Source organism: Cataglyphis hispanica, chromosome 3 (genome assembly GCF_021464435.1).
Source record: "Cataglyphis hispanica isolate Lineage 1 chromosome 3, ULB_Chis1_1.0, whole genome shotgun sequence".
In the NCBI taxonomy this organism is placed as follows: domain Eukaryota; kingdom Metazoa; phylum Arthropoda; class Insecta; order Hymenoptera; family Formicidae; genus Cataglyphis; species Cataglyphis hispanica.
The window spans coordinates 6616171-6628307 of NC_065956.1; the positions used below are offsets into that span (position 1 = coordinate 6616171).

Genomic DNA, 12137 nt, shown 5'->3' on the forward strand with positions numbered 1-12137 from the left:
GCATTGCCAAAATAAATAGATTTAGCGCCAATGTCGCTTATAATTTTGATCAAAATACGGTTTTGAAAGCTCGATTTCAAGATTTTTATAGATTTAGACTTTATATTTCAATGCAACACGCATACTAGGAAATTCACTCATGGATAAGAATGAAATACAATATATATATATAAGGCGCGCATATTTTTCTCTTATTTGTATAGTATTAAAAATTGGACTCACCGAGATAGTTTCAGCTCCCGCTTATAATTCATAACTCAACTGCATTCTGTCGAGATCCATTTGTCTTGCGTTTGACAGCTCTTTTATCGTCGGACAAAAAACGCCCATCCACCTGAAAGCAGTAACCAATAACAGTTCACTCTCAGTCACGATGGAAAGAATAGATGCATAAAATAAGCATTAAACAAATACAGCGTCATAGTGTTATGAACTTCGCATGCAGCGCCATTAAAAGTTCCCGCGAGAACAAAAACGAAGGAAAGCAGTGCGAGAAGATTTTATGTCTATGGCGACACTCCATCGCGTGTCGCGAAGCGCAGTGTTGCGAAATTAAATGGAGCGTAAAAATATCGCCACTCGTTACTTTACGTCACTCCCGCCTTCTCTGAATTCGCGTGTTCGCGGTACGCGATAATACCACAGCCAATTTCTTCGGGTAAGACACGCCGGTGTAATATAATGGTCGTTATTTCTCGCGGGTAATAGCGAGAGAAATAATTTTAGTCGACGTTTTTGCTCGTTTTGATATTATACTCATCATACGGTGAGAGGGAAAGAAAAAGAAAGAGAGAGATGATCATGGACGTGTCAGTGCGACATGAAAGACGGTGTAACCCTCGATTTTCGCGAGATCGCGTGCATCGTCGAACCGCAACCTGCCCCAAATTCTTCCCTCCCGAAAGAAAACGACCGTGATCGACGTGATCGGCGTCTATAATCACGGAAGAATTCGATACGTACGATGCCACACGACGCGTAGTCACGAAATGATATTTTTCTGCAATGGTTGAAAGAATCGAAAGAAGAAAGAGAGAGAGAGAGAGAGAGAGAGAGAGAGAGAGAGAGAGAGACAGAAAATTTCTCGACCCTTCGCATCGTCTCTTCACGGACGGACGAACGGCTGACGAGTGCCTGCAAATTCTTTTAACGACACTCAAAGCAGCCGAAAAAACAGCGCGTCGGTAGCGCGATTATGAAAATTTTCTTTAATAAATATCTCGCGCCCACGTGCTCGCTCCTTCAGCCTCGTTGCGCGCGCTCCCCACTGCAGGAAGAATAATTATGTCGTCGCTCGTTTGGTAGGGACGATAGAAGGAGAAAAGTTTTGAAGCTATCCCGGCATCAAACGAAATTATTCAGAGAAGGTAAAAATTTCACGGCTCTTAATCGCTTGTGAAACGGCTGCGTCGTCACTGGCGAAATGACAAAGAGTCCGCGCGTTTTCATAAATATTTCATAAATAGCGTTGCACGTGCGCCGATACTGACGACGTTGTGTGTGTATTTTTCGTATATATATACGCAGTGGTGCAGTATATTGAGAATCATAGAAATAACAAATTATTCAATACTTTTTCAGATTATTATTTTTTTGATATACTACATAAGAGTAAATGAGATTACATCTATTATTAAAACGACTAATCTAACTCCTAATAGCCGATATGAAAGGCACTCAAGCTCACGAGAAGCAACATTTCTCGCGAGAAAGTCTCTTTTTTTCCGCAATTTATCATCCCCTCGCGTATTAATACTGAACATACATGAGCGTCGCGCGAGCGAGCGAGCGAGCGTATTTATATACATGTCGGCGAGGATGGAAACGCTGAGGAGGAGGAGAGTCATATAACGGCTCATCGGGGGCTTTTTAGGAGTCTCCGGAATATCTCATAGAGATATCACTGCGGGTTTATCATGAACAATACGAGATAAAGCCGGTCGAACTGCTCGCAATAAATTCGTACCGCGCTTCCAGATATTTCATAAGGGTGGAATCCATCAATAACGGTCGAGTGTAGGTGTGCGTGCGTGTGCGCGATCGTCGATGGCCCAAGGAACGTACGGAGGGTACGTGTATATCGATGGTGATCGCCATAACACGGACGAGAGAGCTCGTGTGTCTCTCGCGGCAATAAATAATGCGATAAAACACGAGTTTGTCAGGCTATCACGAGCAACGTCAGGGCGGTAGAATTTCGCTCGGCGAAATATTCTATTCGAGCCCTGCCATCGACTTCCGTCTTTGAAGTCCTGTCTTATGCAAAGGTAAGGTTTCTCGGTTCTATTCCTCAATCAACCGGGACCACTTTACTCCAAGATCCTGGAAACTCTATTATGTACGTGAGCGCGCCGTAAATTATTTGCCGAGGTAAACAATGCACTTCTTAAAATCGGATTAAGCCTGATAAGTTTGTCAGACGCGCCCTGGAAAAAGCTTTCGCTTCCTTACCTTTGGCGTTTCTATCGGTAAACTCAGTTTTTCACCGGTAAACTCGCCACTCACCACTGTGCGAACTCCGGCTATGTACGTTGAAACAAAATTTCGAACGTAAACGAATTTCCTTAGCTTTTACTTATCCTCTTGGCGAAGAGGTCAATTCAAGAGGCAGCCAAATGAGATTAAAGATCGGCCAGACATCTCTTTCTTCATGCTTGCAGCATGAATGCCAATATCAAGAAAAATATTCACGATTGTAGAAAAAAAATTATTTTTAGTTCTTGAAATGAAACATAGATAAATTTCACTTCTACAGATTTTATTATTGTTTGTATGATTGTTCGGTTATATTGTGTATCTTATGCAATCTTCTTCTTCTTCTTCTTTTTAATTTTTGTGAATAGAATCTCGAGCATGAGATGAATAAATGCAACGTCCCAAAGTCATCGTCGACTATCGCCTCGCTTGATCGACAAACTTGCACTTAGCATCTCCGTCGACTGCGCTTAAACGCTAAGAACTCCGGGAAACTTTCGAAACGACGCGGAAAGGTTTCCCTTGTTTCACAAGGGTGGCCGATAAATTATCGTCCACCTATAACACCCACCCGCTCAGCTTTCAATCCCCTTTTCCACGAGAAGTCGACGAGCCTTGCTCCGTCAAGGGGTGCGCCCGCCGAGAAAGCATATTCATAAAACTGCTGGAGCAAAACCGCTTTATATCTCGAGGTTCTCTTTCGATCTCCCCTCTCTTGCGGGTCGAGGAGTAGATACCACTAGCTCTTCGCTCGAGAGGCGGCGGGTCGAATTTATTAGCACTAAGCCGGGAGAAACGGCCGGTGCCAATCACGAATTACGTCCAATAACCGTAATGGTAACCGACGGGCTTGCCTAAACCGGGCGATTTCGCGCGATGGCGATCGTTATTCTTCCAGCGTCGAGAGAAGGAGAGAGTTATCTTACCCGGTATATAAACGTTAATAATGACGCGCGCGCATTTTGGCTTTGACAATACGGAGAATTATTATGCGACCACATGAACGAAGGGTAGGTTCACTTGAGCATGCAATGTCATTTGCTCGTGGCACGCGTTACGACTCGCCGTTACGTTTATGTCGGGACATAAAAATGCGCGGCCGGATCGACTGCCGTATGTTTCGACGATCGACTCGAATCTCTCTTTCGACTGCTTCCGGTTTCTTACATTTTTTCGTAGAGAAACGTTTTAACGGTAGTTGAGTAAAATACAAATGAAGTCGATATAGAAATACATCGAGTTTTTTGTAGAGAATGTAATAAATTATTATTTTTATTAAATATTTATTAAATTATTATGCAACACTTTCGTTGGCGCGCACATCAATGTCAGAGGAACGCGGTGAATTATGCGAAGTTTTCCTCCATTTACATCATAATCTCAAACTTGAAATTTGCAATCGCTATGTTTTATACTGATTTCACTATAACTGCGTTATGACATAACGCGCTGTACTATAAACTACAATTATGACATATAGCTTTACAAATCATATTTGCGCAATCGCTGCCAGTGAGACCAAAGGCACACGATGCAATAAGAAAACCAGTTTTACTCACAATAGTTACTATTATTGGCATGTCATCATCGAGCAAATTCAATATAAATAATTGCTTGTGTTTTCAAACTTGATATCACACAATTGTGATGTTTTTATAAAATCTCTGCATGATTATTCTTAAACATGATTATTGTTATTGTTATTTTTAGACAACCTCCTAAAACAATTAAAACTATGACGAACAGAAGCTATGATCATCTGATTCTTGTTTGTGTGTGTGTGTGTGTGTGAGTGAATAATTGTTATTAATTGAAATGTTAATAAAATTTATTAAGTTTAATAAAATTTAATTTAAACTGAGATAAATATTAATAAATTTATGTTATTAATTACAATATGAAAAATATTTTTCTCGATTCGATACACGACGGAGTAGCTTGCGGAGTTTCCTGAAAAGAGAGGAGAGCAAACTTTTACGATTTTTAGCTTCCGCCGATTTAACGGCACCTTTAACGACCGTGGCTTTTGCCAACATACTGGAGGGCCGCTGCGTCGCGATACTGAACTCCCGCGTATTATCAAGTTACATCTAATCATCATAACCTCTTGTTCGACCAGCCAGTCAGCCAACGAGCTAGGATTGTAAAAGTTTAATATCCACCGGTTTACGATTTCGCGACGCACACAGTTGTATGTGCGACACGCGTGTATGCGTCACGCACGAGCGAATCGTACGTTTACACACGTAATACAATCCGCGCGATAGATCCTATGACAGTAAACGATGCAGGGCCGCAGTTTTAAGACTGTGCGCAATCATTATTACACGTGTGTTATCATTATTGTAATTTATTATTGCCTTAAATAATTACACGTAAATTATATGTTGAAAAGTTTTCGCGCGTATCTAAAATGCATAACAAATTTTGATCATTATTTGTAGACAGCAATTGAAAATATACAATCTCTTAATAACTAAATAGAAATAGTAAGTTATTTTATACTTTTTCAAATTTTATTATTTCTATAGATAAAATTTTAATTTCATATAATTTTGTTTTATGGAAAATGTCAAAATTAAAAATTGACTTGGTCAGAGAATCTATTATGAAAAAAAATGTACATATTCAGTAATTTTGAAACATAATATTATAAAATATAAATAGTAATAAATAGAAATAATAAAAAAGTATAAAAAAAGTATAATAAAAAAGTATAAATAGAAATAGTAAAATTTGAAAAAGTATAAAATAAATTTACATATAAATATTATAGAATGACGATAGATAGAATTATATGCAAAAGTGTCTGCACTCGAATTTTCGGCGTTTACAATCGCCTTCTGGTTTGTATTCAGGCAGACCGATACACGCGTAGACGTAGCCGATGAACGCAATGCCTCGGCAAAATATCCGCGGATGTGAAACACCGCGAAATCACGGAGCATGAAACATAACCGGTCGCGAGGAGAGAGAAGGAGAGGGATGTGAAGGAATCAGGGGGAGATGGAACGCGAGGGATATAAACATAGAGGATAGAGTTCGGTTAGTTTGGATTTAGTTTCGAGTTTACGTTCTCTCCCCGGGCTTCCTGAGTTAACCAACCACGTAAACGCGGCCGTTCCGGCCACCGACGGGGTTTATATTCTATTACGCGATAAATATTAAACCGAGATGTATTATATGTACGATTCGCGAGGGTGGGCGCGCCGTATCGTTCTCCGCATTACGGTGGATTTAATTACGGCACATTGCGCCGCACACGCGGCCGTGAATGCGGCCCGCGGATGAGACGACATCTGGTCAATGTCGAATTAATTTTTCCCATTTATCTGTCGTGGCCATTAACGAAGTTATTCTGTATAATTTCGACGATGGAAAACTTCCACAGAAAAAATACGACGTTGTAAAATAATTATTTTATAATATTATGTTTCAAAATTACTGAATATATACATTTTTTTTTCATAATAGATTCTCTGACCAAGTCAATTTTTAATTTTGACATTTTCTATAAAACAAAATTATATGAAATTAAAACTTTATCTATAGAAATAATTATACCAGATGATTTAAAATAATTGAAATTATATATTAAATATTTCAATAATGATTTCAAAAACAAGTAAACTATTATTTATGCTATTCATATGTGATTGCGTATAGAATTCCATGATTCGAGGTAAGATTGGACCAACTACTTCAACGGTATTACAGTCCGACTTAAAACTTACTCAAAAGCTGCTGCAAAGACGCGCTCATTTAAATTTAACGTACTACACACAAGCGTTTTTGAAATTTCGCTTACAACGATTTCTCCTGCAAAATAAACAGAAGATGACACATAATTGCGCCGTTGCCGCGACTCGTTTTCGCTGATGCGACACTATTTGAAAGGTTCTCCAAGCCCGAGGACACTTCGTCCCCGGCCGAATAAAAAGAAGGAAGACGAAGGGCGGAGGGCCCCACGAGGACTCCCGCGCTTGTATCTCTACTTTCATCAAAGAAGATCCATTTCTTTCTCTTCCCTTTTTTTCTTTTTTTCTTTTTTTTTTTTCTGGTCGGGCAACTCATCGTGCTTGTATCGGATGTGTCAGGTTTCTAGGCAACTGGGCGCCTCTCTTCTGCACGTAATAAAGAGGGCAAACAAGGAGGGCATACGTGACCTCGTGTGGGCAAAAGCCCAAAAGGAAAAGGTGTAAGATTACGCCCTTATCGGCAGTTCCTACACGCTGCCTGCCGGCGACTTTGGGTTATTTGTCCCGTGTCGTGTCTTCGATTGCTCTTCGGTACCGCCCCCCATTTGACCTAATTTCCCCTCAATTTGGTCCTAAATAAATGAGCAGGCAAACATTAAATGAATCAAGACATTTATTTGGTCACGAAAAAGAATTTCGTGTCATTAGTCCGGCAGTCTGACATGTATACGCCAGGCCCTTTGCCCTATATCCCTTCTTTATTTTGTCACGATACGCTCGAGCCCCCTAAAATAGAAGCGCTGTTTCGTGTCACGTGCGTTTTCTCTATCTAAATCGTATACGTACATAGTACCTATAGAGCGTTTGATATCTATAAAACTTATTTATTACGTTCACAATGTGACACGTTAATTTTCGTTTCGCGTGACTATTTTAATATTAGTGCAATACGCCATCGCGCTTTAAGAAACATAGCGACAGCTACTTTTACTTTACATTTCCTCCCCCGTTTATGCGAAAGAAGTGCGCTCTTTGCCGATGAAGAACCATAGGAAAAGATTCTTTCAGCAAAGTGATACGACTCGCTTTGCATCCGAATGCTCGCGCCAGTACGTACCATTACCGAAAGAATAGCCGAGACACTGAGGGGAGAAGAAACGCGTAAGAGGGAGACAGAGGGGGAATTTGAGAGAGAGAGAGAGTGAGAGAGACCACGGATTGGAACAGAATGCTAAAGAAGAAGAGAAAAATCGGTGCCGTCGATTTGCACCCACGGCATGGGATCGTCATTAGACGTTCGAGCTATTTGCATGGAGAGGAAGCGTGGTCTGAGTTTCCGTGGAGCTTAACATATTCCGTCGCGTTTCTCGATATCGTCGAGAGAAACGACGACGTCATAAAATGACAATTCCGCAGAGACGAGATTCATCGAACGGTTCATGAAACGCAAATAGATAATTCCTCCCGTGTTCGATTAGCATTGAAAACATACCATTGGATATATGTCAAGAATTCACTTCAAGGTATATTCTTCCCAGCGTGAATTACGAATGCGAACTCGACAGACTCTCGGTTATCGTTCGAGGACCGTCGATTCCTCGGAGAAATCCCACTCGAGACTGTTTGCCAGCCAAAATACGTCTGGAACTCGACAAATATCACGTTAACAATTCCACGATTCCTTTTCATTCCCTTTACCGTTTCCTCGGAAGAAAGAGCGAGCGTTTTAGGTCGCGAAATATTGACCTACTGAAGCGACCCTCGTTGCCTCTTCGCGTATCATCCCTTTTCGTTCATTATTTACACCCTCATGAGGCGCGGCGAGTCGAGCATGTGAAGCGGCGCGACTCTTGATAAAGGAAGCGGGGACCGCACAACGCACTTAATTCTCCTTGTCTTTTCAACCCCTTTCCAACCTCGAACAAGTGGGCCACTAGGCTGTCGAAGATAATGACGAGGAAGCATTATCGAAAGCGTCGAATAATTGCTTGACGATTCCATCAAATTATGAAGAGTGCTTGCACGAGCGGAATGTATGACGCAAGAATTTAATTGCGATCCCGTCTAATTTTACGTCAGCTGTTTAACACAATAAACCTCAACTCTCAATAATATTAAAATTAAAATCAAGATTAATACGATCGCCCATGGAAAATCCTGTAGACTTTCAATTGCTTATAACTCAAAAAACAATCGTTGGAATTGACATTTTCGTTAAAGAACAATCGGCACTAAACTTGTCAACGGATATGCGAAAGAAATATACGTAAAATCCGTATACATCTCTATCGCGTTGGGATTTAATATAAAAAATAACCGAGAGAAATCCGAGAGAAAAAAGAGAAATCCACTCCAATACCTAGCCAAATACGTGTTCCATGGAGAGAATTCGATTTATCGCGTATCGACCTTTCGCTTCCAACTAGTACCTGCCGGTGATATACGTCGCGGCGAAGTGAATTTTCCGCAAAAACGCGAGGCAAAGCGTTGTCGTGGCCTCGTAGACGGGATCACCGCCTACTGCGGAATTCTCCGTGCGGGGAACAACATATTTTTTCCTCTCTTCTCGGGACCAGAGAAAAAGGGGGGTAGTCGAAAGAGACCACCCGCCACCCGCGGCGAAGTGACTCCGCGCGGCGCGCGTAGTTGGACTAATTTAAATATCAGTTCGGCAAGGGCGGCTTGTAAATCTATCAGCCGTGTACAAATTTATGGGCGAGGCGCGTATGGATGTTTTATTTAGTAGCTCTCGCATCGCGCGCACTCGGTTTGGGTTAGGCACCCGTGTATATAAGGTGCTTCATGAATAAAATATCACTGCTAATGCCCGGAGGCCCGGGCGACGCGTTTTTCTCCCCGAAGATGCGTCGTGAGAGCTTGGCGCGCATCGGCTTGAATAAAAAAGAAAAAAAAAAATGTATGCCGTGCTATTGCATTGCATTTGGGAAAACGCTCGTAAATAATCGGGAAGCGAGAAAATATTCGATCCCAGTTTCCCTTGTCCCACTCTATCGATTTTCATATTTCCATTCGCGCCGCGACTCAATCTACTGTCATTTGTATCACGATTGGCGGAAATCCGAACGTAATCTCTTCTCGCAAAAGCTCTTATCTGTTATATACATTTATAAATAGCGACACGTGACTGTGATATAACTCGTGTTCGACAATATTATTCATATACTTGAATAAATTCATTTACACAGGAACGAAAATTATTACAATTTTCTAACCAAAATGAAATGTTATTCGAGATATTGTAAATAATGAACGTACACTTTTACGGCTTCATCTCAAAGGTAACAAAATTCTCGGAGCGTGAGAAGCAGCGCGTGCATTCCTAATTAAAGCAGCACTATAAAATTAGTTTGAAACTGCGCGGAGTGAGGGAAACGCGTCGGATCGGCTTTTAACGAGTTTCCGCGTCCGACGGAGATCTGCGTTTTATTATTTCTACCGTAGCGCAGTTAAGTAATGGTGGCCCCTAGCGACTCGAGAGCATCATCCTTCGACAGGAAGTCGAACGAACGGATATGGGCGTTATTTGCATTCGCGGTTGTAAAGAAGGCGAAAAGCGATCGACTTTCTCTCCTTCTCTGTCTTTCTCCATCTCCGCGATAATAAAGACAGCCCGCAGGATAAATCGACCCTCCTACGTCCGCGCCTCTCCCCTTTCAAGAAACGCTACGAGGAGAAACGAGGGCGACGAGCTTATGCTGCGAATAAAGCTCGAAGAAAAGTACGATCGGGGGCTCGTGGAAAGGATCGCCGCGTATGCGAACTTTTATTTTCGCGGCTTCGGGAATTTTCCGTCGTCTCCCCGAGGGCCGGCTTTATCTTTACAGTCGGCCATCCGGTGTGTGGCGCCCTTAGCGGGCTAATTTCCTCTTCACATTCGATTTTCACGGGCGGTACTCAACGCCCTACGATCCGCAATAAGTTGTTGCGGCCGCGTTTACGGTCGCGTCCTTCCTAACGCGCGCGCACTTTCATCGCGCGTATAATATTTATCTCGCGTTATCACTTACTGCCGGTTTTAAGGTGAGCAGGGGACGAATGACGTGAGGAAAAGCGGTAGAGAGTCTAAGAAATCGAATATACGAGACGTCGTTTTAACAGCATCTACGTGTTCTTTATCCAATACTATTCTCTCTCTTTTTTCTCTTTTTTTTACTTTCTTTCTTTCCTCTTGTCGATCACATACATACACAGACATACATCTACTTCATCTTTCATTCTTCTAGCGTTTAATTGTACTTTTCACGCAATCTCCATATTAGATTTTTCTCGTCTCGTTAAGAATGGCAGATCAAAAATAACGGTAAATTTACGACGTTGATTATGCAATTTATCTTGGTGACGCGTGAAGAAACGACGCGCATAATCGCGCGTGCCTATTGAATACTCGAAAGTGCACGCGTGTGCTATTGTGAGCGTGCACTTTGCATAACAGTAAACTTTACAGTATGCTAACCGCCGACACATATGAAAGACTCGTTACCACGCCTAAGTTTGAGCAATGAACAGAAAACAAATCGAGGCGCGGCTAATGATCCTTGAAACCGACGATGCTAAAGATAAAATACAAGAAAAATCAGAAATAGAGACAAACGTTAAATAGAGAAAGAAAAAGAGCGACGAAAAGTGCAATATTGAATTGAAATTTTCTCTTGATCTCTCATAAAATTGCGAGAGATGAATTTAAGGAGTCTTAACTCACATTCGCCGCGGAAAACTCAAATGCACCGACTTCCGTTTTATCGTACCCCTGCGTTTTATATCGGTCGCGGTTGCTCTTTCCTCCGTCCTTTCCTCGTACCCCCTTTACGATTCTTTCCCCGCCTTTTAAAGAACGACGGTCGAACAGCTGGTTGTGACTGACGGGGGGGAGCGTCGTATCGCTGCGACGCGGGAAATAAATATCACAAAAATATGCCGAATAAATGCAAACAATTCGAGGCAGATTTTGGGAGTCAGAAGGGTTTGCTTTTGCGCTTTCGTCAGGATCGTAAGAGACCCCACGAAGCGTCGTCTCTTATACCTCACGGTTATTATTTTCTGTTTTATTGCTTTCTATATGCGCCACACACGTCTCCGTCGCTTCGCTATTGCAGGCATACACATACATATGCTCGTGTATACGCGTATACAACGCAAGTGCAGACACGCACATAACGTCGTCGTAAAAACTTTTTATATCGATCCTCGAGAAAAAAGAAACGATCGTTATTTGCAAATTCGGGGAAAACACCGCCAAAGAGCTACGGCGAAAAATTATCAGTGTGACGCTTACACAACGCATGTGTACGTACAATCACTGGCGCTCTCGCGCGCAATTAGGTCAGATGGATCGTTAAACGAGTCCGCGAATAACAGCGACCATAAATTCGGCTTCCGATAGTCGCCCCGACGATCGCTCTAATTACTCGAATTTCCGATTCCGATGGCCATTCAATGTTTTCGTGAAAAAGTTGAAAAATCGATTGGAATAGATCGTATACGAGGGAGAAAACGACTCTCCAAGTTTTGAAGGTGTTTTCAAACGACTAAGTACTATTCTATGGAATGCACCGTGTATCTAAGTAAAATGCACGATACCTATCTCACTCGATATCTATTCTATGCATAAGTGTATTCTCGTTAACAGAAATATTTCTTTCACTTTCACGATAATTATTTTATGCGAAAATTCAATTCTTTCCGATGAGAATAATACGATAGAAAAAAAATAATTTAAGTGTCGATGAAGCAATAACATTGATCACTCAAAAAATTATGATCACGCTCGATGACTCGTCCGTCTTACTTAGAGCATAAGGCGGAAGGCGATCGAAGTTTGCGCAAGCGAGAGTAACGTGCGGAAAGGCGAATTGTCAGGCGAGTAATGCTCCGGGTGCCATATAAGATGCAGTGCGCAAGAAGTGGCAGCTCGCCCAGCCGGGTGACGTTTTGCGGGCTGAGTCA

General features: G+C 41.9%; 1 long non-coding RNA gene across 1 annotated transcript in view; it reads right to left on the reverse strand.

Annotated features, from left to right (window-relative positions):
* Positions 1–228: 228 nt before the first annotated feature.
* The window catches only part of LOC126848197 (uncharacterized), a 174124-nt gene continuing 162215 nt past the window's right edge, over positions 229–12137 (reverse strand). Inside the window, exon 4 of the long non-coding RNA XR_007687216.1 lies at positions 229–334. This is a non-coding gene — a long non-coding RNA (uncharacterized LOC126848197). The remainder of the gene's footprint in view (positions 335–12137) is intronic.